This window comes from Schistocerca nitens, chromosome 8 (assembly GCF_023898315.1).
Source record: "Schistocerca nitens isolate TAMUIC-IGC-003100 chromosome 8, iqSchNite1.1, whole genome shotgun sequence".
Taxonomy (NCBI): Eukaryota; Metazoa; Arthropoda; class Insecta; order Orthoptera; family Acrididae; genus Schistocerca; species Schistocerca nitens.
Genome location: NC_064621.1, coordinates 234,330,271 through 234,357,372, shown reverse-complemented (window position 1 = coordinate 234,357,372; position 27,102 = coordinate 234,330,271).

Sequence of the window (27,102 nt, the reverse complement as noted above, 5' to 3'; positions counted from 1 at the left end):
GCAGGTTCGAATCCTGCCTCGGGCATGGATGTGTGTGGTGTCCTTCAGTTAGTTAGGTTTAAGTAGTTCTACGTCTACGGGAATGATGACCTCAGATGTTGAGTGCCATAGTGCTTGGAGCCATTTTGGGAATCCCTAGAGGGAAGGCAACATTCTTTTGGAGGAACCCTATTGAGAAAATTTATAATCACGGCATTTGAAGCTGACTGCAGAATAATTCTACTACCGCCTTCGAACATGTCTCGTAAGAACCAAGAACATATGATAAGAGAAATTAGGGCTCGTACAGAGATATATACACACTCGTTTTTCCTTCAACTTATTTGCGACTGGAACAGTAAACGAAGTGGCTGGTAATGGTATGGGGTACCCTCCACCACGTGACATGCGTACAGATATGGGTATATAAACTTCCAGAATTGGGTACAATGTTAAGGGAAGAGTTACGTTGGTTGTTTGACCTTAGAATTTCTAATGTTGAAGGCGAAATTGCTGTTATTAAAGAAAGTCAGTGGGCTCTTAATGAACAAAGTAAGCAGTTTCAAACTGATATTCACAATTTCGGGGAAGAATATGAAAATAATAAAAAAGATTTTTCAAAGAAATATGGGGGTAGGGGATGTCCCTAGTGAGGAAGGTGTTGCTCGAGTTCAAGAACAGATTGAAAATCATGCTACATTATTACGATGTCATGTTGGAAATAATGCTGCATTATTGCAGCGTCTAGAAAATAATTATATGAATATGATCCATCTCGTCGGCCAATGAATCCATCACCTTCAGTGCGGATGCACAGTTACGTCCGACTTCCTGCTGGAATCTTAAAGTGCTGAGCATTGAGGACAGTGGATGAGGTCAGTGGATAGGTGGCGCTGCGCTAGGTGGGAATGTGGGTCGATGCAACTGCGATACAGGCTGTGTCCGAGTGGTACAGGGGGTAACACAACTGCCTAGTAAGAGGATATCCCAGGTTTCAATCCAGATCCAGCACACATTTTTGCTCATCGCTGCTGATTCTGCATAACGTCCTGGTGTAGCTGACAACAATAGTCCCTTCCATTTCCTTTTCTTTCGTCCCACTCCACCTTTAATTTATATAACAGAAAGTAATTTTTGGGGAATTAAAGCTTAGTACTGTTAAGGAGGTATCATAGGGTAGAAAAGAGAACAAACAAATAATATAAAGTTGATGAGTTGGGTTCCTCAGTTGCTTAATTAGTAGTTATTTTTGAGCAGAGTTCCAGTGGTACTGTTCCTGTTGTTATTGGGGAGTTATAGGAAGTGGTTTCACTATTAAGATTTAAAGAAGGTCAAATGGAGGTAAATAGGAGGAGAGGGGGATTACCACAAGAGTTAAATGAGAGATTGTCAAAAGTTGAAGAGAAGACAGAGGAAGCTCAATGTTATTCCTGATGCGGATTCAGGTTATAAATATCAAACAGATGCTGTGTCTCATTATGATATGAGAGGAAAGCATGGAAGTTATGGTTACTTTCACCTAGAGAATGAATGATGAGAAGGCCATCTGTTTTTGATTGTAATCGTTTTTCATCTGTCAAAAAAGTTCAGGTATTTAGAAATTCAACAAAAGGCCCTAATTCTCTTGCTTGGTTGGAGAAATTTGATTTTTCAGATCCCCTGGTTGTCCTGCTGCTCACAAGATTGAATTTGGGTGTGCCTAATTGGAAGGTGACCTGCTATACATGTGCGTACGTTGATTAGGAATTGTGAGTCATATGGTGAGCTCAGGCACATGTTGTTGTCATGCATATTAGTTTGAGACAGCATAAGACACTGTTAAACATGATCGTCTAATGATCCAAAATTTTAACTGTTTTGGTTTTAGCAATCTGTAAGGTGTCAGGCAAATCCAACACCTTCCATGAAAACCCTGACATGATAAACAAATCCAGTAGTATGTCACATAGCTCCGAATAAATCGTGACATTAAATTAACCAAAGTAATACGAGTAACGAGTGAGCAAATGGAATACCACAGACTAACACAAGAATGACTGAATGTATGTAATACCTTCCCACCGTGAGATAGACGCAGTTCCGAGGGGAGAAACGAGAACAGAAGCCGAGAGCAGAACCGTGTTAAGCGAGAAGGCCCTACGATAAGAGACGGACACCCACGTCGCCTGCTAACCGCTAGGACCACCCCAGACGCAAGTTTCAGCGTGAGACTTTTTCGCGTCCCTGTTACGTCAGGACCACCCCCCTGCCCATGTTAAAAGCTAGAGCCCTCCAGAAGAACAGTATAGATCTTACGATAACACAAAAAGGGCCACCCCCAGCCGCAAGTTTTAGCGTGAGACTTTTTCGCGTCTCTGTCACGTCAGGACCACCCCCCAGCCCATGTTAAAAGATAGAGCCCTCCAGAAGAACAGTATAGATCTTACGATAACGCTAAAAGGACCACACCAGCTGCAAGTTTTAGCGTGAGACTTTTTCGCGTCTCTGTTACGTTGCAAACTTTAAAAACATTGCCCCACCACGAAAAGTATAACGTTTCTCATTGGATAGACAGAATTTTTGTGGGCGGAGGTTAAGGTTAACATTGAGACCCTGATTGGTCAGATGAAAACACAGCCAGATAGTTTTTTTAAACCAACTTCGGTAAATTGTAGTAAGGAGAAGTTAGGAGAAGAGTTGCTTCCGAGACGGCGATGTGAGCGGAGGTGTGCTGCCCGCCGCCCCCTGACGAACACCGACAAGGTAATGAACGCACGTGATGCCGCATAACAGCGCATAAAGCTTCACTCAGAACTGCAGAAGTCTCATCTGTTACACCCCCTTTTTGCGTAATACTAGTGTCGATCGTCAATTAAAGCTCATGGTGTTCACATTTGCCACTTGAAGTAAAAATCTAAAACGTGATGATTTTTCTGTTATATAGTTATTGAGAAGCCACATCAGCCTCTGTAATTTACGACAAGTTAGATAAGTAATTAAAGATAATTGAGGGTCACTGTAGACCATATTGATAGTTTTCTCTTTTGTGAAACTTAATTTAAACCTAGATTATAGATGTGATATGGCATAGGTCATTTTTCAATCCATTGTAGAACTAGGAAACCCATTCAGGGAATATTCGCTCACAATTTTGTTGAACGCAGTTGGTTTTTACCATACTGTATTAAAACATTTCCTTTTATCAATAGTGCAATTTATAAACAATGTTTTGTGAGTAGAATAAAATTTCCAGTGGTAAACTTAACTGCTTTTTCGGCGTTATTTTACCAGCTAACTAAAAATAGGAAAGCCTTGAACCCCTTCACTAAATTTAGTTAGTATTAATATTCTTTTACAGGGAGTGCAGTGGAGCTGACGCTGAAATCATTAAGTATTTGGTTATATCATCGCTAGTCTCACTGAACTCTTCTGAATTCTACATGTGATGTGTGGTCTGGCGTCTCCTTACCAACAAGAGTTCCCAGGTTCAAACTAATCAATTCCCTAAAAAAACGCGCTCAGAACGTCGTTGCGCGAAAGTGGTAGGGAGACACGATATAGAACAAACAGACACCACGCAGAATGTTAGAAATCTTGCAAGATTTTTTAATATATGTTATTGAAAAATCATTGCTTATATAAGTCTTAATGTCTTCATTTGTATTTGTATTATGAAACTACCTTCTCATTTACAGCAAATTATTCATGCTGGTAGAGTGAAGGATGACTTGGAGAACTTTCAAAGCTCACTAAAGGAGATGAAATATGACAGTAATGATGTGAATGGTTGTGGTAGGCGTAGAAGTTGTTTCTTGTGACCCAGGACCACAACAAAATAGGAATTGCGATAGTTAGTTACATGTTCCACAGATGACTGGATGATTCTTTGATCCAAATAACGTGGGAAGTTTCGGTTTATAAGATGTGTATACATAGTTAGCGTTAACATTGAGAACGATGCTGTTTTTTGTCCTACTCATGCAGCTACAGCTATAGCAAAAAACAGGTTCTTTGTGTGGTTTGCTATATGACAGGCATAGGAATTGCAGCTGGTGGCATCAGGATGAAAGACCTGATTACAGTGAAAATGGTAATTCTATAAAAGGCAGGAACCATTGCAATGGTAGATGTTTTGGTGATTACAGAGGTATAGGGCGTAATGACAGAGGTGATCAGTCAAATGATAAATATTAAAGCCTGCACATTTTTGAGGTGCAATCAGCTAATCTGTGGAATAACACGCAAAAGGAGAGCCCACTGCCATGTGACTGATAATTCCAAACTGCAGCCGAATTGGACGCTGCAGTTATGATGAACAATAATTATGAAGAGGTAAACATGTTGGAGTTTGAAGACATGATGGAACTGTTGCTTGATGAGAGATAGGAAAGTGTAAAAGCTAGGGTAATTCAAGTGCTCAAGTGTAAAAGCTAGGGTAACTCAAGTGCTTCAGAGGGATGATAATGGAACTATTTTCTCTTGTGTTCTTGATACAAGTAGCCAGGTATCTGTGTTGGGTGAGATGGTACTTCAGAGGTGTGAAAGTGTAGGTCCTTGTCCGATTAGTCCTATTATTGTTTTGCAGTGGACTAAGGTGAAGAGGGCAAGTTGTAAAAAGAGCATTGAGTTGACAATTGTGTGTTGCATTTTCTATGAATTTTGTGAATATGCTGAAGCTGGCGATTGAAGCTATATTTCGAGTCTCCACTGAAGTTATGTTTTGATGATTATGCGATTAGGGAGAACAATTCGAATCACTGTCTTAAGTTTCTCTCAAGTTCCAAGTTGTTTATTTGGTTTGGTGTGAATGAGAGTGTGTCTAATACTATTTTATTACTAGATTGCTAAGGAAGTGTTTGTGATGACCAAGGAATATTGAATGGGTTTGATGGTATTAAGGAGGCAGATGAGGAAGTGAAAGGAAATTTGTTTGTGGTACTGTGTCGTTATTCTTCAGTGTTTTTTGAACACCATGGTACATTAAGAGATTTTTGTATCTGTTTAAGGTTAACGAATATAAAAGAGCCTTTGTCAGGCAATATCCAATCTCACTACTTTACAAAGAGACCGCTGATGCAATAATGGAGAAGACGTTGCAGCGAGGGGTGGCTGAAGCTGTTGTCAACTGTCGTTAGTTGCGTCAAAGAAGTAATCAGGCCATCGAGGAGCCTCGTCCCTATGTTTTCTTTTTGCTGTCAAGCTGAGTTCCAAATTTATGTCGTATTTTCCATTGAGGAGAGTTACAAATCAGTCTGTCATTCACGCATTATTTAATCATTTTCTACATAAAGCTGGGACCAAGAAGAACGTGATACAGATCAGTAGTTTGGAAATATACCCTGTCGTTACAAGATTAAAACTGTTCATATTTCACAATAGCATCCAGCATCCATTCCCTCTGAAAATATGATGAAAAACCTAAGAAAATTGCGGAGATTTTATGGTAAAAAACCAACAAATCATAGGATTCCTACATTCAACAGTTTGAGGAACCATTTAATGAGTTACCAAATGATTCGACCTCCTTACCACCAATTCAGGTTCTGAGGAATCGACTTTCATGGGATAAAATTAGAGAAATAACACCATTTCCAACAACTGCTGTGGTGAGACATAGTGACATCATGCAGCTAACTTTCAACAATATCAGGAAGATGGCTGACCTGGCATAGAGGAGTCATAAGTGTAAGAATGAAACAAGGTTAATATTAGTGGACAAAAGGCATTCATAAAACCACAAAATCACATAAGCTATCCAGTAAAAGACGTTCATTAATATACAGCTTTACCCCAGTGTTTTTAGGACCATACAGAGTGAGACACGTTGTTCATACAAATATAACAGGAGTGGAGACTCTCAGGAGCAGGTAAAACTGTGGAGTTCATCATGCCTGCAGTGTGAAATTATTTAAGGAATAGAGAGCAGAGAGTAATATTTCGACTTGAATGGAGTACTTTCGAGTTGTTATGAAGTATTCATGGATGTATGCCTAATATGAGGAACATATTTTCGAATGGTTATGATTTTGTAAATAATTGTATAACAAAATTTTATTTCCTACAATCCAGCAAGAAATCAAGGTATTGGTGGAAACATGATGGAGAGGAATACTAAAGAGGAGCAATAAATGATTTTCTCACATATATTTTTGATGGACATTTTACCTGGCAAACACTGGTTGATTTAAGAATGGGCATATCCCAAAATTGGTCACGACTAAATAAACATCCATTTTAGTAGCAACTATGGCTGTCTATTTTGCATCACAATCTAAAATTAGTTGCTGTCCCACTATACCCAGAACACTGGAGCTATGCAATCAATTTATGTAATTAGATTCATTTTCCCTCGCCATCGAATTCCACTGGTGGGTTGCCTACGTGGAGAGCCAACTACTGGAAGGAATGGAGTAATTTCTACATTCACCATTTAATTAATTCAGAAAATACGAAAGCTGGTGAAAGCCTGTAATGTTACAAGGCGTTACATTTAAAAATTAATGAAAATAATAAACGGTTGTCGAAAATTCCGTTTTATTTCAGTGCTGGTAACTGGTTTCAGTCTTTGTAGATCATATTCAGATCAGTGGATAACACCATTGGTAACACGAGTAGATGATGACCAGGGCTGTTATATAAGCTAGGAGGCATCATTCGTCAAATGACTGGTCTGACGATAGTCTACTAAGACTGAAAGCGGTCACTAGTAATGAAATAAAACATCATCTGCGACCATGACTGATTCTTTCCAGCAGAATAAAATAGATAGCTGCTGTTCCTGACAGGATTCCAAGAACTATTAATTTAAAATTTAAGTCAAAGCCACAATGTGTCAGAAGCACACTAATGCTTCCCTCTTTCGAAGAAGTGCCATTCAAATAGGTGTCCCAACTTGAGAGCCAAAACACTACCATCATGCCGGGCCACGCCTGCAACAACAGTTCCACCTCCACCGCCTGTCATGTTGGCTACGGGGATCTATTCGATAGCTGTGGACACACACTACAGTTTGACACCTGAGCTTACAAATAGCACAGTGAGCCAATCTCCAGCCGCACTTGGTTTCTGAGCCTGGATGCCTTCACTTCACAGACAGTAGCAGAGCGGAAGTTACCCCCCCCCCCCCCATCTTGATCTGTAATTGTTTTCTTGCATCACCTTGGGAGTAGCCTTATGTTAAGACCGCACAGTTTGGTCAGCGTGATTCACGATAGAAAGCTTGCAGCGTTCATATTGATTGGTACCACGCAATCATGCAATTCCACTGACCGTAATATGGTAATCATTTTCGTTGGGCTTCTGCTTCTGTATTTGTAATATGGTAGGCAACTAATGGCTTCCATCTGCCAACTTTGTCATTCATTTCGATTAAACATTCCTCTCTCTCTCTCTAAGGGCTAGACGTATTCCTATTTACTTTTCATTGTTTTTAGAAGTACTTCATATTTCATTCGTTGTCCTACGGCCAAGTCACTCTGAATTGTGAGTGCATGCTATGGAACATTCTGGTAGGACTAACTTATATTTCTTTTTCAGCAGTATATTCCATGTCAGTCGCATTTCTTTACTATCATTGATCTGTAACTTTCCCCGGGTTCCTTTTCCTTTAATTAAACTATCAAGCAGGCGACGAAACACCAGTAAAGAAATAGTTTCACAATCCAGAGACAGAGGATGAGCAGATGACTGTAACTTCCTGTCTGATAAGGAAGCAGTGAGAGGCACTGCTTCCCCCATTCCAGCCACAAGCTCATTGTGACGACGACCAAACTTATGACATAAGTTGAAACCAAGAAAACCAGACACACACAACCAAACTGTATGCCCTGAATTCCATTGTTGCATCAGACACATGGAAATGCCGTTCATCATCCATCTCCTAAATCTATGAAGTGCAAGTGGACGGTCAGAAAAGTTAAACATTCCATAGTGTTTATATATCATCACTAAAATGATCAGTGAAAGCTTATCATGAATTGAATAAAAAGCACATCCACTAGTAGAGGTGTACCATCACTGACCCCAGTCAGTAGTTGTATACAGTAGCAAATTACCAACGGTGCGTCCGACAGTGGTACCAGGCATCAGAATGAGTGTAATTGTCGTCAGTCTGTTATTCTTATGTTATAAATTAGTGTAGTTATGGTTGATAGAAATGCAGCGATGGCAGAGTCAGTGAAGTTCTGTGAATATCTTAGAGTGGAACGGGGAATCCCCAATTATAATTGTGTCTTCATGGACAGAGAAAAGTACGATTCACTTATCAGCAAGGTTAAATCGCTAAAATCTGGACGAAAGAGGTACAGCAACGAATACATGTTTTTGGAGGGATATGAAGTGTTCAAGGTGAAAGGAATACGAAATTAATGCAACTTGTTGCTGAAGAACACAAGATAAGTACTATGTTTATGATGAAGAACTGTATGATATTCTGCATGACGCTCAGGTATCGACTGGGCACGGTGGACACGACCAAATGATAAATGCTTACACTGATCAGCCAAAACATTATGACCACTGCCCACCGCGCCGTTAGAAGCTGCCTAGTGGCGTTGCGGGCACGTCACGCGATAACAAAAGTATGTAAGCGGAGCAAACACAGATCAAGGCGTCAGCCTAGCGAAGCTATGGGCTACAAATGGGGAAATCCATTGAGATAAGCTACTTTGACAAAGGGCAGATTATTATTACGCAGAGCCTGTCAACGAGTATCTCGATAATGGGGAAGCTGGTCGAATGTTCACGTGCTACTGTCGTGAGATTCTACATAAAGGGGAAGATATCCAGTGTGCACTCCGTGTGCATTCCGTGTGGAGTCATTCCTGATGTGGAAAGGGTCCTTCCGGATGCCATGAAGAGCACAGGGTGCAGCCAGCTGCAGGTGGTGGCACATGTCGGCACTAATGACGTGTGTCGCTTTGGATCTGAGAAAATTCTCTCTGGATTCCAGTGGCTATCTGATTTGGTGAAGGCTGCCGGTCTTACTTACGAGATGAAGGCAGAGCTCACCATCTGCAGCATCGTTGACAGAACCGACTGCGGACCTTTGGTGCAGAGCCGGGTGGAGGGTCTGAATCAGAGGCTCAGGTTTCGGGTTCCGCTGAATAGGTCAAGAGTTCGCTACACTCAGCTGGCGGCTACACGGGTAGCGGAGGCTGTGTGGCGTGGACTGGGAGGTTTTTTAGGTTAGAAGGCCTCGGGAAAGTACGGGGTAGGCTGCAGTCTCAAAGGGTGCATGGTAAATACAGGACGTGCTTGGATCAAGGAACAGTCGGAATTGTAGTTGTAAAATGTTGTAGTTCTGCTGGGAAAGTCCCTGAGCTTCAAGCGCTAATAGAAAGCACAGAAGCTGAAATCGTTATAGGTACAGAAAGCTGACTAAAGCCTGAAATAAGTTCTGCAGCACTTTTTACGAAGTCTCAGACGGTGTTCAGGAAAGACAGATTAGGCAGAATTGGTGGTGGAGTGTTTCTGTCTGTCAGTAGTGGTTTATCTTGTAGTGAAATAGAAGTAAATACTCCGTGCGAATTGGTATGGGTGGAGGTTATACGTAACAGCCGAACTAAGTTAATAATTGGCTCCTTCTACCGACCCCCAGACTCCGATGATATAGTTGCTGACATTTCAGAGAAAATTTGAGTCTCGTAACAAATAAATACCTCATTCATACGGTTATAGTTGGTGGGGACTTCAACCTCCCCTCGATATGGTGGCAAAATACTTGTTCAAAACCGGTGGTAGGCATAAAACATCTTTCGAGATTGTCCTAAATGCTTTCTCCGAAAATTATTTCGAGCCGTTAGTCCACGAACCCACGCGAATTGTAAATGGTTGCGAAAACACACTTGACCTCTTAGCCACAAACAATACAGAGCTAATACATCTACATCTACATTTATACTCCACAAGCCACCCAACGGTGTGTGGCGGCGGGCACTTTACGTGCCAATGTCATTACATCCCTTTTCTGTTCCAGTCGCGTATGGTTCGCGGGGAGAACGGCTGTCGGAAAGCCTCAGTGCGCGCTAGAATCTCTCTAATTTTACATTCGTGATCTCCTCGGGAGGTATAAGTAGGGGGAAGCAATATACACTCCTGGAAATTGAAATAAGAACACCGTGAATTCATTGTCCCAGGAAGGGGAAACTTTATTGACACATTCCTGGGGTCAGATACATCACATGATCACACTGACAGAACCACAGGCACATAGACACAGGTAACAGAGCATGCACAATGTCGGCACTAGTACAGTGTATATCCACCTTTCGCAGCAATGCAGGCTGCTATTCTCCCATGGAGACGATCGTAGAGATGCTGGATGTAGTCCTGTGGAACGGCTTGCCATGCCATTTCCACCTGGCGCCTCAGTTGGACCAGCGTTCGTGCTGGACGTGCAGACCGCGTGAGACGACGCTTCATCCAGTCCCAAACATGCTCAATGGGGGACAGATCCGGAGATCTTGCTGGCCAGGGTAGTTGACTTACACCTTCTAGAGCACGTTGGGTGGCACGGGATACATGCGGACGTGCATTGTCCTGTTGGAACAGCAAGTTCCCTTGCCGGTCTAGGAATGGTAGAACGATGGGTTCGATGACGGTTTGGATGTACCGTGCACTATTCAGTGTCCCCTCGACGATCACCAGTGGTGTACGGCCAGTGTAGGAGATCGCTCCCCACACCATGATGCCGGGTGTTGGCCCTGTGTGCCTCGGTCGTATGCAGTCCTGATTGTGGCGCTCACCTGCACGGCGCCAAACACGCATACGACCATCATTGGCACCAAGGCAGAAGCGACTCTCATCGCTGAAGACGACACGTCTCAATTCGTCCCTCCATTCACGCCTGTCGCGACACCACTGGAGGCGGGCTGCACGATGTTGGGGCGTGAGCGGAAGACGGCCTAACGGTGTGCGGGACCGTAGCCCAGCTTCATGGAGACGGTTGCGAATGGTCCTCGCCGATACCCCAGGAGCAACAGTGTCCCTAATTTGCTGGGAAGTGGCGGTGCGGTCCCCTACGGCACTGCGTAGGATCCTACGGTCTTGGCGTGCATCCGTGCGTCGCTGCGGTCCGGTCCCAGGCCGACGGGCACGTGCACCTTCCGCCGACTACTGGCGACAACATCGATGTACTGTGGAGACCTCACGCCCCACGTGTTGAGCAATTCGGCGGTACGTCCACCCGGCCTCCCGCATGCCCACTATACGCCCTCGCTCAAAGTTCGTCAACTGCACATACGGTTCACGTCCACGCTGTCGCGGCATGCTACCAGTGTTAAAGACTGCGATGGAGCTCTGTATGCCACGGCAAACTGGCTGACACTGACGGCGGCGGTGCACAAATGCTGCGCAGCTAGCGCCATTCGACGGCCAACACCGCGGTTCCTGGTGTGTCCGCTGTGCCGTGCGTGTGATCATTGCTTGTACAGCCCTCTCGCAGTGTCCGGAGCAAGTATGGTGGGTCTGACACACCGGTGTCAATGTGTTCTTTTTTCCATTTCCAGGAGTGTATTCGATACCTCATCCAGAAACGCACCCTCTCGAAACCTGGACAGCAAGCTACACCGCGATGCAGAGCGCCTCTCTTGCAGAGTCTGCCATTTGAGTTTGCTAAACATCTCCGTAACGCTATCACGGTTACCAAATAACCCTGTGACGAAACGCGCCGCTCTTCTTCGGATCTTCTCTATCTCCTCCGTCAACCCGATCTGGTACGGATCCCACACTGATGAGCAATACTCAAGTATAGGTCGAACGAGTGTTTTGTAAGCCACCTCCTTTGTTGATGGACTACATTTTCTAAGGACTCTCCCAATGAATCTCAACCTGGTACCCGCCTTACCAACAATTAATTTTACATGATCATTCCACTTCAAATCGTTCCGTACGCATACTCCCAGATATTTTACAGAAGTAACTGCTACCAGTGTTTGTTCCGCTATCATATAATCATACAATAAAGGATCCTTCTTTCTATGTATTCGCAATACATTACATTTGTCTACGTTAAGGGTCAGTTGCCACTCCCTGCACCAAGTGCCTATCCGCTGCAGATCTTCCTGCATTTCGCTACAATTTTCTAATGCTGCAACTTCTCTGTATACTACAGCATCATCCGCGAAAAGCCGCATGGCACTTCCGACACTACATATCTACATATCTATGGAGAGCATTATGACTGATACACGGATTAGTGATCACAAGGTCGTTGTAGCTAGGCTCAATACCGTTTCTTCCAAATCCACCAGAAACAAACACAAAATAATTTTATTTAAAAAAGCGGATAAAGTGTCACTAGAGGCCTTCCTAAGAGATAATCTCCATTCCTTCCGAACTGACTATGCAAATGTAGACGAGATGTGGCTCAAATTCAAAGATAGTAGCAACAGCAATTGAGAGATTCATACCTCATAAATTGGTAAGAGATGGAACTGATCCCCCATGGTACACAAAACAGGTCCGAACGCTGCTGCAGAGGCAACGGAAAAAGCATGCGAAGTTCAAAAGAATCCCGAAGATTCGCTAAAATTTACAGACGCGCAAAATTTGGCACGGACCTCAATGCGAAATGCCTTTAATAGGTTCCACAAGGAAACATTGTCTAGAAATGTGGTAGAAAATCCGAAGAAATTCTGGTCGTATGTAAAGTACAGAAGCGGCAAGACGCAGTCAATACCTTCGCTGCGCAGTGCCGATGGTACTGTTACCGCCGACTGTGCCGCTAAAGCGGAGTTATTGAATGCAGTTTTCCGAAATTCCTTCACCAGGGAAGACGAATGGAATATTCCATAATTTGAAACACGAACAGCTGCTAGCATGAGTTTCTTAGAAGTAGATACCTTAGGGGTTGCGAAGCAACTCAAATCGCTTGATACGGGCAAGTCTTCAGGTCCACATTGTATACCGATTAGGTTCCTTTCAAATTACGCTGATACAATAGCTCCATACTTAGCAATCATATACAACCGCTCGTTCACCGATAGATCTGTACCTACAGATTGGAAAATTGTGCAGGTCGCACCGGTGTTTAAGAAGAGTAGTAGGAGTAATCCATCGAACTACAGACCTATATCATTGACGTCGGTTTGCAGTAGGGTTTTGGAGCATATACTGTATTCGAACATTATGAATCACCTCGAAGGGAACGATCTATTGATACGTAATCAGCATGGTTTCAGAAAACATCGTTCTTGTGCAACGCAGCTAGCTCTTTATTCGCACGAAGTAATGGCCGCTATCGACTGGGGATCTCAAGTTGATTCCGTATTTCTCGATTTCCGGAAAGCTTTTGACACCGTTCCTCACAAGCGACTTCTAATCAATCTGCGGGCCTATAGGGTATCGTCTCAGTTGTGCGACTGGATTCGTGATTTCCTGTCAGGAAGGTCGCAGTTCGTAGTAATAGACGGCAAATCATCGAGTAAAACTGAAGTGATATCACGTGTTCCCCAGGGAAGCGTCCTGGGACCTCTGCTGTTCCTGATCTATATAAATGACCTGGGTGACAATCTGAGCAGTTCTTTTAGGTTGTTCGCAGATGATGCTGTAATTTACCGTCTAGTAAGGTCATCCGAAGACTAGTATCAGTTGCAAAGCGATTTAGAAAAGATTGCTGTATGGTGTGGCAGGTGGCAGTTGACGCTAAATAACGAAAATTGTGAGGTGATCCACATAAGTTCCAAAAGAAATCCGTTGGAATTCGATTAATCGATAAATAGTACAATTCTCAAGGCTACCAATTCAACTAAGTACATGGGTGTTAAAATTGCGAACAACTTCGGTTGGAAAGACTACATAGATAATATTGTGGGGAAGGCGAGCCAAAGGTTGCTTTTCATTGGCAGGACACTTAGAAGATGCAACGAGTCCACTAAAGAGACAGCTTACACTACACTCGTTCGTCCTCAGAATATTGCTACGCGGTGTGGGATCCTTACCAGGTGGGATTGGAGGAGGACATCGAAAGGGTGCAAAAAAGGGCAGCTCGTTTTGTATTATCACGTAATAGGGGAGAGAGTGTGGCAGATACGATACGCGAGTTGGGATGGAAGTCATTAAAGCAAAGACGTTTTTCGTTGCGGCGAGATCTATTTACGAAATTTCAGTCACCAACTTTCTCTTCCGAATGCGAAAATAATTTGTCGAGCCCAACCTACATAGGTAGGAATGATCATCAAAATAAAATAAGAGAAATCAGAGCTCGAACAGAAAGGTTTAGGTGTTCGTTTTTCCCGCGCGCTGTGCGGGAGTGGAATGGTAGAGAGATAGTATGATTGTGGTTCGATGAACCCTCTGCCAAGCACTTAAATGTGAACTGCAGAGTAATCATGTAGATGTAGATGTAGAAAGGGGTACAAGGACAGTGAAACTGCCACTAGGCGCTAAACGGTTGGACGTCAATGGTCCTTCACAGAACGTGGGTTTCACAGGCTTGTCTGCTCTGTAAAGTGCAATAGATGGTGATCTCTGACAAGTATGCCAAAAGATGCTCGCACAGATGTTTGGGGGCACAGCGTTCATAGTAAATTTTTGAACGTGGAGATCCGCAGCAGACCAGCCCTACGTGTTCGTACGCTGACCCAACGGCATCATCATTTACGATATCAGTGGGCATGGGACCATCGGGATTCGACCGTCGATCAATGGAAATGTGCCAGTTCTTCGGGTGAATCACATTTTTGCTGCACTAAATGGTCGTCTCTACAAACGCCGTTATCGAGGCGAACGGGGCTCGAAACGTTCAGCGCGCCACGACCACATTCTCCTGCTGTCGCATGGAGTCTGTGGTAGGAATGAAAGAAATGCTGACTGCATCCCTTCATGTTTGACGTCTTCCCCGACGGCGATGTCATGTATCAGCAGTGTAACTGTCCGCTTCCCTGAGAAAGAACCGTGCTACAGTGGTTTGAGGAGTATTATCGTGAACTGAAGCTGATACCTCGGTGACCAAACTCGCCTGATGTAAATCCTATGGAACCCATCTGGGTCGCTATCTGGCGCCACCACCGCGTGCGCAAATCAGCGGACCGTTATTTACGCGAATTTCATGATCTGTGCGTAGAAATTTAATGCAAATACCTCCATAAACCTACCAACAAAGTCTCGGGTCCCCAACACGCAGAATCAGTGGTATATTTCGTTCCAAAGGTGGTCATAATGTTTTGATCATCATTGTAAAGTCAAAGTGCCATAATATACCATACAGAGGCGTCCAGATATAATTTAGCTTACATGAGCCTTTTTGACAAGAATGGAAGGTCAAAAGAAAGGAACAGTATCTCTGTAGCAAGTACATTTTCGCATAAAACTAAATGTGAGGATTTTAACTTGCACATAAAAATTGTTTGCGATAGGTACAAAAAGAAAGTCTGCAAAATTGCCAGTCGGTGATGCGATATACATCTTTCTTTTCCACCACTCAGATGACATTTGATTTTAAGTTACATTTTCAGTATGTTATTGCATAAACAGATAGATACTTATGGCCTTTTTTCTGAATTTCTCTCATGAATCATCCTCTTGTTAGCTATCATAATTGTGATTACTAACTATTGCAATATCGTCGTATTTTTCGTCTATTTCTTGATCTACACTCCTGGAAATGGAAAAAAGAACACATTGACACCGGTGTGTCAGACCCACCATACTTGCTCCGGACACTGCGAGAGGGCTGTACAAGCAATGATCACACGCACGGCACAGCGGACACACCAGGAACCGCGGTGTTGGCCGTCGAATGGCGCTAGCTGCGCAGCATTTGTGCACCGCCGCCGTCAGTGTCAGCCAGTTTGCCGTGGCATACGGAGCTCCATCGCAGTCTTTAACACTGGTAGCATGCCGCGACAGCGTGGACGTGAACCGTATGTGCAGTTGACGGACTTTGAGCGAGGGCGTATAGTGGGCATGCGGGAGGCCGGGTGGACGTACCGCCGAATTGCTCAACACTTGGGGCGTGAGGTCTCCACAGTACATCGATGTTGTCGCCAGTGGTCGGCGGAAGTTGCACGTGCCCGTCGACCTGGGACCGGACCGCAGCGACGCACGGATGCACGCCAAGACCGTAGGATCCTACGCAGTGCCGTAGGGGACCGCACCGCCACTTCCCAGCAAATTAGGGACACTGTTGCTCCTGGGGTATCGGCGAGGACCATTCGCAACCGTCTCCATGAAGCTGGGCTACGGTCCCGCACACCGTTAGGCCGTCTTCCGCTCACGCCCCAGCATCGTGCAGCCCGCCTCCAGTGGTGTCGCGACAGGCGTGAATGGAGGGACGAATGGAGACGTGTCGTCTTCAGCGATGAGAGTCGCTTCTGCCTTGGTGCCAATGATGGTCGTATGCGTGTTTGGCGCCGTGCAGGTGAGCGCCACAATCAGGACTGCATACGACCGAGGCACACAGGGCCAACACCCGGCATCATGGTGTGGGGAGCGATCTCCTACACTGGCCGTACACCACTGGTGATCGTCGAGGGGACACTGAATAGTGCACGGTACATCCAAACCGTCATCGAACCCATCGTTCTACCATTCCTAGACCGGCAAGGGAACTTGCTGTTCCAACAGGACAATGCACGTCCGCATGTATCCCGTGCCACCCAACGTGCTCTAGAAGGTGTAAGTCAACTACCCTGGCCAGCAAGATCTCCGGATCTGTCCCCCATTGAGCATGTTTGGGACTGGATGAAGCGTCGTCTCACGCGGTCTGCACGTCCAGCACGAACGCTGGTCCAACTGAGGCGCCAGGTGGAAATGGCATGGCAAGCCGTTCCACAGGACTACATCCAGCATCTCTACGATCGTCTCCATGGGAGAATAGCAGCCTGCATTGCTGCGAAAGGTGGATATACACTGTACTAGTGCCGACATTGTGCATGCTCTGTTGCCTGTGTCTATGTGCCTGTGGTTCTGTCAGTGTGATCATGTGATGTATCTAACCCCAGGAATGTGTCAATAAAGTTTCCCCTTCCTGGGACAATGAATTCACGGTGTTCTTATTTCAATTTCCAGGAGTGTATATCACTAGCATCTTCCTCCGTCCACTGGCTAACAGTTTAATCAAAATTAGGGTCGTTAAAATTGATTCTTTCCGGCGAATACATTTTGTAATATACTTAAGAAAACGTGTAGGTAGTTCAAGAGGTGCAGCCTAGCAAACCCCAACACGTTTCACTAACATCCGTCAACACCAAACAAAAAATGCGGTAATGTAACCGACAAGAAATATTGTAGGGTTAGCGATTTAAGGAGGGTAGAGGGAGTATGAAAGTTATCCACCAGAATTCATCTTGAAGAGTGACTTCGAAAATCCCATTTGGTTTGAGGGACCACACCTTATTGCAACCATGGTTCACATTCCTTACCCCTTGGCAGTGAAGCTATACCTTCACAAGCGATGGTGCACTATCCCTAATGAATGGGTCTGGTAAAACTGAATCAATAATCCATTTTCACTAAAAGGGACAGTGAAGGTGCACCATCAGCAGTGACGGTATGCCTTCTCTGAAACTTCCACGCACATCTAAATGTCTTATCACGCCAATGGAATCTACATTCACTCTACCAGACATGAATGACAGTGCTGGTAGCATGATGTCATGCAGCAGTTCTAGTTATCAGTGGCTCCTTGCGAGTATACCGTAACAGCGTATCGCCATCTACTTACTGTTCTGTCACCAAATTCTGTTTACCTGATCTGCAACACTTTAATCCGGTCAGTCAGAGGAGATTCGTGACAAGTACGACGAGTCTTCCATATTGATTCACATTTTGTTTTTCTTATCATTCATGGTTCGCCATTTGTCTCATCACACCAATTGTAACGGGTTCACCACCCTGCTGGAGCAAATGTAATCTCGATGTATTGCTCACTTGCTAGAACGACAATTCATAGGCGCTGCCGGAGACATAAAATGTCTTTACGCCTGTTAAAAGAGAGCTGCAGTACAGTCGCAGGTCGGAGCAGTCTCTGCGGCAGTTGGAGTCGCTCGCTGCTACAGTGTAGTTGTAGTCTGTCGTTGGTACAGCGCAGTTTATAGTTAGTAGTTGTTAAAGACACAGGGAAGAACAAATCGCAAAATTTTATTATATGGGACTGAATAATAATTGTGATCAGCCTCAGATCTAAATGATACCATGGAATGAGATGATGATGAACAAATAAATAATTGTTAGTATGATGAAAAATCAAGAGTAATTAAGTCAACCATCTATTGTAAGGTAAAATTTTATTACTTTTTATTGGCATGCGCGTAATTAAGTCACTTGCCTGAGATGTTAATGGATTTGTTTCAATCTTTTCTTTTGTGATTCGTCAGCACCAGTTGACCCAGATTTGTAATATATTCAATTTTCCCGTGTAGTGGATTGTAGATCTTTATCAATAACGTAAAAATTTTTCAGAATATAATTGTTTTTACCAGTCAACTATACTTTCTCGTAATGCAGATCTCAGACAAATGTTATCCAGTATTAGTAGATAGGCCAGCATTGCACTAAGCTGTGCCATTTACGAGCAGATATATAGACAGCGTTATCCAGCGGCACCATCACGAAGTAAGAATTTTTCAGTTTATTTCTCACGGACAGATTCAGATTGAGTTCACAGGGCCATGGCGTAGCGCTGCTTACGTCAAAATTTATCAGTTTTTCATGAGTTAAGATTTATCAGTTTTCAGAATTTATTTATCCAAATTTAATTATCTTTGTTTTTTATTTTCTGTTCGGAAGCTCACACATCATTATTTTATATTTCTTTTATTCATACGGGAAGGTTACACAGTTACAAGTTTGTAATACCTTGGTCTAACTGTAGGTGGCAGGACAGTCAATAGAAATATCAGTGCAGTCCAATTTCCCAACTGCTGTCGTTACATGAGAGGACAATATGGAGTATGACCATCAAGGATAGCGCTGGACGACGTGGTTTCTATGGAAGGCGGCAGTAAACACTGTGGATATTCACAGGCGTTTGGTGGCAGTGTTCATTGTATGAATAGTACTCTTGCAATACGATAACGCTTGTCCCCATACGAGTCGTAAAATAACTGCCGACAACTTTGAAATTGGGTACCAGGTACTGCCTCACCCGCGGTATTCTGCTGACTTGGTCCCTTCTGAATACCACCTATTCAGGGCTGCAAGGAAACCTCTTCGCGGCCATCATTTCACAGACTTCCAGCAACTACGAATGGCTGTCCTGCGGTGCATGCGACAGACTCCAGAAAGGTGGTTCGAGGAGGGCCTACAGAAGTTAGACTGACCAACTCAGGAGCATAAGTTGGGTGTGGCAGCACGTAGAACCCCTTTTCAGAGACTGCAGGCGTGGTTTTCCGTCTCGTATGGGAAAGAGCGTTGTCATGTTGCAACAGACTTTTTCGTGGTGGTGCACAGTCTCCACACACTGCCACCAACCACCAGTGAATATCTGCAGTATTTATACCCTCCTTTCACAGCAACCACGTCGTTCAGGGCTGTCGTTGTGTATCACAGTCCGTGTTGGCCCCTCTCTTAATGGCAACAGTTGGGAAAAAGGGCTGTGCTGTACATTGATTAGCCTTCTAGTGATTGTCCTATCAGCCACTGTTAGATCAAAGTGGTAGATCCTTGCATCTGTAATGATGTGTCGAACGGCGCATCATGAATTATGGCAAAAAAGTGTAAATCATAATGGAACGCCCGTCGTAATGTGGAATTTGTGTGAGTGATTTACGCGTTTGCCAATGCGTAACGCGACTTTTTTACATTTTTATGGTAACGCCTAAGTGTTCTGCAGTTCTTCGTCCTCTGTTTACAAGGTGACATGGAATTTATTGCTAACGTTTCTTTGACCTTCCAATGTCCTTTCTACCATTCGATCGACACGATGAATTTTTTTTTTTTTTTTTTTTTGGGTTTCCTCTTCCTTGCAATGTTGAGGTTAATCTGAATATACGCAGTCCAGTCATTTGAATGTGGCAACTGCATGTGTTCGACGTCAACGTGCAATAACGACACACAGATGGCAAGTTGTAGCACTAGCTGTGGAGGGTATATAAAGCTTGTCGAGGGGAATGCCTGCCGCTGTGGCCGAGCGGTTCTAGGCGCTTCAGTCCGGAACCATGCTGCTGCTACGGCCGCAGGTTCCAATCCTGCCTCTGGCATGGATGTGTGTGATGTCCTTAGGTTAGTTAGGTTTAAGTAGTTCTAAAGTCTAAGGGACTGATGACCTCAGATGTTAAGTCCCAGTGCCTGGAGCCATTTTTCGAGGGGACGCGGATGACAGTGTAGTCGTTGTCATAACGCAGAAATGGAGCATAGTGTCTGACATTCAGGAGGGTGTGATTATTGGCTTTCGGGCGAAGGGTAGAAGCACTTCCGAAATGACTACGTTGTTAAACTGTCTGCATGCGACTGTGGTTAAAGTATACTGTGCGTGGGAAAATGGCGCTATCCAGATCCAGTGCTGAGGTAATTGTGGTCCTCCACGGGCCATAGATGACAGAGGTGCACGACGGCTGCGGAGATGTGTACAAACCAACCGACTTGAAACTGTTGAGCAACTGACCGCCTAGATGACCCAAGGGACTACTAACAGTTTATCCTCAACGACAGCTTAGCGAACGAATGGACCTCAGCGGCAGGTGGCTGCTTCATGCACTCATGCTGACTGCTGTTCGGGGACTGATGACCTCAGATGTTAAGTCCCATAGTGCTCAGAGCCATTTGAACCAGCCATTTTGACTGCTGTTTATAGGCTACGAAGGCTAGAATTTTCACTCCAGTACAACTGGTCGTCCACGGATAGTCGACAGGTTACCTTTTCGAATAAATCACTTTTTATGCTTCAGCGGACAATGGCCGTTGGCGTGTACGGCGTGAAACGTCTCAAGGAAACACACTGAAACGATCGTCGGAAGGGTCCAGACCAGAGAATGGAGCGTTATGGTCCGGGGAATGTTTTAGTGGCATTTTCTAGGAGTTCTCATCATTCTGGAAGGCACAATGGACTAACATATGCATCTACCCTCTTGACCATGTTCACCCCTGCATGCGGTTTGTTTTTCCTCGGCACAATGGCATCTACCAGCAGGGCACACAGCTCGCAGTGTACGTGCGTGGTATGGAAAGCACCAGGATGAACTTCGTGTCCTCCCATGGCCACTAAACTCCCCTGATTTAAACCCATTCGAAAATCTGTGAAACCACTTCGAACGGACTGTGCGCGCCGTAGATCCTCAACTGAGAAACCAAGAGCAGGTGACCACGGCACTGGAGTCGGCATGGTCCCACATTAAGTTAAGCTACCTTACAGAACCTCTGTGTCTCTCTTTCTGCACCTCTCACAGCAGTCTGCGCTGCAAAAGATGGTTATTCAGGCTTTTGACAGACGGTCACATTACTGTGACTGTGCAGTGTGTGAGGTAACGGGCGAATTGTAACGTCCTGAAAATATTCTAAGTTCGGAGTTGGCGTCGCCGCACGGGCCGCTCGGCCATCCTTGGCCCAGCAGCAAATACGTGGTGCCGGACGTTAGCCTGACAAGAGGCGTAGCCCCAGTGTGTGGTCCAGCCACGTGGCTGGGAATTGCATTGTGACGCTGTGTCGATGAAGGAGACACGCTGGGAGTGCCAAAGATGGCGGACTTTGTGAGCCGGCTGGAGTGGCCGAGCGGTTCTAGGCGCTACAGTCTGGAACCGCGCGACCGCTACAGTCGCAGGTTCGAATCGTGCCTTGGTCATGGATGTATGTGATGTCCTTAGGTTAGTTAGGCTTAAGTAGTTCTAATTTCTAGGGGACTGATGACCTGAGAAGTTAAGTCCGATAGTGCCACTTGAACCTTTTTTTTTTTTTTTTTTTGGACTTTGTGAAATCTTAATGGCAGACATTTCACAGTTCGTATAGAAATTAATAGTAGCCAGATGAATCATGATACCTCAAAAAGAAACATGTACCTTACCATTATATGCACGACGATTCTGATGGTGTAATCAGATTTTCAATATATTTATTAGTTTAAAGTTTACTATATGACGATAAATTATACAAGTAACACCCAGCACCGAAATTCCAAAAACTAAACGGTTCAATCGATTTCGTCGGTCTACATCTCTTTAGAAAGCTATTAGTGTAAACCTAAATTTGTATGAATTACAGTGATATATGTCTAATTTTTTTATGTATTTAATAATGTGTGTTAGAGTTTGTTTATGGTCCAGCCGTAGGAATATTTATTTAATTTCAAGTTATTTAAATGTAAATCTAGTATTTCGTATGTGTTTCAATATGTTGGTGAGTGCACGTTGGCTTGGAGATTCCCGGCGGGAATTTTCTCTGCCTCGTGATGGCTGGGTGTTGTGTGATGTCCTTAGGTTGGTTAGGTTTAAGTAGTTCTAAGTTCTAGGGACTGATGACCATAGCTGTCAAGTCCCATAGTACTCAGAGCCATTTGAACCATTTTTTGGCTTGGAGACATGGAGGGAGCACTCTAGCCAATGACAGCACTCGTTATTAACAGAGACGTATGGAGGTTGGGGAGGAGCATCGTTTCCGGAGAGGACACGAGGGAGTTCAGGAGAGCCGCACAGAACACGGGGAGTGCTGCACGTGACGGCGTGCGGTCGCGACAGTGGCGGAAAAAGACCTGGAGTGGAGCAGCTTGCGCGTGATCGCGAGAGATGGAAATACTTCGTACTGCCGACTTGTGCACTTGTGAGATTTCCGTGGCTTCTACAGTGAGGATGTAGTGTGCGTTTAGAAGTGAATATCTGGCGAGCTATGTTGCCGTCCATAACTAATTACGAGCAGTAGGAATCTATTGTTTCCCTGTTATTCAATTGTTTTATTTAATTGCTAGACCATCGACACGAATAAATGTTTTGCAGAAATACACTGCATTCTCAAAAGTACTTCTACTATCGTACTCATCATTTAAAGTCGTTAAAATAGTACCTGCAAGTTTTATTTAATTGCAGTCTTTAATTTATAAATTTCTATATTAATTCGCAATTGCCAAGTGATAAGAACCTCCGACCACTCGATTCATGTGTGTATTCATATTGTATACTGTAGACTGAGCAGTATTTGGCTTGTAATGCGGCAACTACGTATCGCAGCCCCTAGACAACGAAACCAGACAAAACTTTTAATATTTCAGCTCTGAGTCAGAGGGTACGTAGTTGGGGGCCACCACACAATCACCATCATTTTAATTTTAATTTGAAAGCCCGCAAGTGTATCTTCTATTTTTAAGCTATACAGTTCTCTTCGTGCTCTGTTATTTATTGTTGTGTACATAGTTCCGCGTGGTCAGCGCGTACACAACTTTCCCACTAGAGCGCGCCCCGCTAAGCACAACAGCGCAGGCGCAGCGCTCGTCCGTCTCCGCACTACGAGATGGCGCTGCCATAGAGACGGACCAAATTCTGCTCCCGCCGATCCGCGTATTAATATGTAACGCAGCCAATGAGACTGCTGCTTACATAGAACCTTTTCTCCTCGCGAATCACACTCGCGCTGTGGTACATGAACGCGCGAGGTATTATAACGAGTGTACAGACCTCCGATTAGTCAGTCTGCATTTGTCTGCACCAGTCTGTACCAGTCTATAGTCAAGTTTCAGTCTGCGCCCAATAGGATTACCATATTCCTGTATATAGCCATGAAGAGAAATGTATAGACACTTTGTCAAGTATCAGAGCTACATGTGAGAATAAGATTAACATACCAATACCAAAGGAATTTCAGATTGTCAATTGTAAATAGCATCCGGAACCAAGTTAAGTAATTTTTATGCTTGTTATTATTTTAATAAATGTGTGCGGAAATTAATAAAGTTCTGTTTAAAGTTGATCACCGTCAAACTGCTACTCTAAGCGTGCAAGTGGCATTTCTATCGTCTGACCTAACGGCAGAAGATAAACACGCCACGATAAGACCACGAGAAATATTGCTGATACTCGCCTACTTCGTTAGAGCGACAAGTCAAATAATCTGATGGTGTGTGTACCGAAGGTCTTACAGTACGCACACAAAATTTATAAATGTGCTCAGTTCCCTGCAGCGTTTCGCGGATGTTAGGAATGTAGTTTCTGATCCCGATGTTTGGCATTGGAATGTTTGATTCCTCCTCACTATACGTATTACGCAACGCCCGGCCCATCGGCAGAGTCGTCGTTCTGGCAGGACCACACTGCGAACGTGGCGCCGACATCAAGGTCGGTATGGGGGCGGGTAGCAGCCAGCAGCCAGTAGCAGCGCGGCGGACATACTGTAGCCTGGCAGGCAGCGGGTGAAACCTGAGAGGGCCGCGCGTGGCCTGACGTAAGGCGGACAAGGAGACGGCGAGGGCTGCGGTGGCGGCGGCGGCGGCGGCGGCGACGGCGGTGGCGGTCCTCGCGCGCGGCAGCTGTCTGGGCCGACACGTTGTAAACACTCACTGACACTCACGGCGCGACGAGGGGGCGTGCGTGGGCGAAGCAGGGCCGGATGTGCAGGTTCTTCCCTCTGCTGCAAGGGCCCCAAAGTCACGCAGTGCGACATCTTCAGTAAACATTCCCTAATAAGTCGGTATCAATCATACAACTGAATTTTCAAAAATCTGAAAACTCACCATTGATAAATTATTCAGGAGGAAGAAAAAACATTCAACAGCCTTGTTTAACAATTTAATGGTGAGTTTCTTTCTATTATGCGGAGCAGTTCATTTTCTGCAATGTTCGAAAAATATTTACAGCTGCTTCGGTGATTTTTATCACAATGATTTGTCCCCTTATACCAATAAATGAGGAAGCAAATGTATTTTAAGGCATTTATTTAAATTACATGAAAGTAAAAACTTATACAAGGCGATTTTTTCCACCGTGTACGAACTCAAGGGACTGATCGATGACCGATACGGAACAAAAAGAAAAAAAAAAAGACTAATGAACTTATGGCCGGAAATGCATGGTTTCTATGCCAGATACAGTTTATTCAAATATACATTGTTACAGAGACTGCGGACTAATACGGGCTGTATCACGCAGCCACAGTTACAGTATGTGTTGAAAATGGTCTATGTGCCTCAACGCATGATGTATGCATCATACAATGTTCTGTTTTGCATGTTCACTTCAGCCAGGCTGTATCCGAACAAGCCGGCCGATGTGGCCGAGCGGTTCTAGACGCTTCAGAGTGGGGCGACGTGGCTACTACGGTCGCAGGTTCGAATCCTGCCCCGGGCATGGATGTGTGTGATATACTTAGGTTAGTTAGGTTTAAGTAGTTCTAATAGAAACCAGATGGCAGTTATAAGAGTTGAGGGGCATGAAAGGGAAGCAGTGGTTGGGAAGGGAGTGAGACAGGGTTGTAGCCTCTCCCCGATGTTATTCAATCTGTATATTGAGCAAGCAGTGAAGGAAACAAAAGTAAAATTCGGAGTAGGTATTAAAATCCACGGAGAAGAAATAAAAACTTTGAGGTTCGCCGATGACATTGTAGTTCTGTCAGAGACAGCAAAGGACTTGGAAGAGCAATTGAACGGAATGGACAGTGTCTTGAAAGGAGAATATGAGATGAACATCAACAAAAGCAAAACAAGGATAATGGAATGTAGTCGAGTTAAGTCGGGTGATGCCGAGGGTATTTGATTAGGAAATGAGACACTTAAAGTAGTAAAGGAGTTTTTCTATTTGGGGAGCAAAATAACTGATGATGGTCGAAGCAGACAGGATATAAAATGTAGACTGGCAATGGCAAGGAAAGCGTTTCTGAAGAAGAGAAATTTGTTAACATCGAGTATGGATTTAAGTGTCAGGAAGTCGTTTCTGAAAGTATTTGTATGGAGTGTAGCCATGTATGGAAGTGAAACATGGACGATAAATAGTTTAGACAAGAAGAGAATACAAGTTTTCGAATTGTGGTGCTACAGAAGAATGCTGAAGATTAGATGGGTAGATCACATAACTAATGAGGAGGTATTGAATACGATTGGGGAGAAGAGACGTTTGTGGCATAACTTGACTAGAAGAAGGGATCGATTGGTAGGACATGTTTTGAGGCATCAAGGGATCACCAATTCAGTATTGGAGGGCAGTGTGGAGGGTAAAAATCGTAGAGGTAGACCAAGAGATGAATACACTAAGCAGATTCAGAAGTATGTAGCCGTGCAGTAGGTACTGGGAGATGATGAAGCTTGCACAGGATAGAGTAACACGGAGAGCTGCATCAAACCAGTCTCAGGACTGAAGACCACAACAACAACAACAACAACAACAAGTAGTTCTAAGTCTAGCGGACTGATGACCTCTGATATTAAGTCCCATAGTGCTTAGTGCCATTTGAACCACTCTTTTTTTTTGCATCCGAACACAGTCAATTGCAGCATGAATACGCTGCTCCAGTGCCTCCACATCTGGAATGGGCTCTGCATACATGATGGATGCCTTCGTCTGATCCACAGACCGGGGAAGACACGATTGAGATGCGTCCGGATGTTAACAGCGAAGTGGACTGGAGCACCATCATGTAGCAGCCACATAACCCTTCGAATCATCGATAGCACTTCTTCCAGCAGGGGAGGCAAAGTCACCCGCAAGAAACGCCAATGGTGCCGGCTTGTGAGGCGACGTGGAAGGAAGACTGGTTCTAAAATACAGTCGCCAATTATCCCAGCCCACACATTCCGGCTGCACCGAAAGATGATTCGCTGTCACCACACCATGGGGACTCCGCATACTATCCCACAGACAACTGTTATGAAAACTGAGATACCACTCTGTGCAAAGGTGGTCTCATCTGCGAGTAGGATGGATGACACAGATCCCGAAATTGTAGTCGCCTGGTGAAGAAACCAGTGACAAAACTGCTACCGATGTGAAACGTATCTCCCTAGTAAGCCCTCCACAAACTGTAAGTGATAAGAGTAATAATAGTTGTCATGGAGGATGTTCCACATGATCGTCTGGCTTACCCTGCACTAGCAGACCAATTGCCTGGTACTGACACGGTGCTCGCCTTCCACAGTGTTAATCACATTTTCCTCCAAGTCTGATGTCCGAACATTTCGGGTAAGTCCTTAATGATTTCCTGCCTCCTGAAACGAACCACTCTCAGACAAACAGCGGAACACTATTGCAAACATTGAATGCTATGGCTGCTGTCGTTGGAGATAGGTCTCCTGATCCA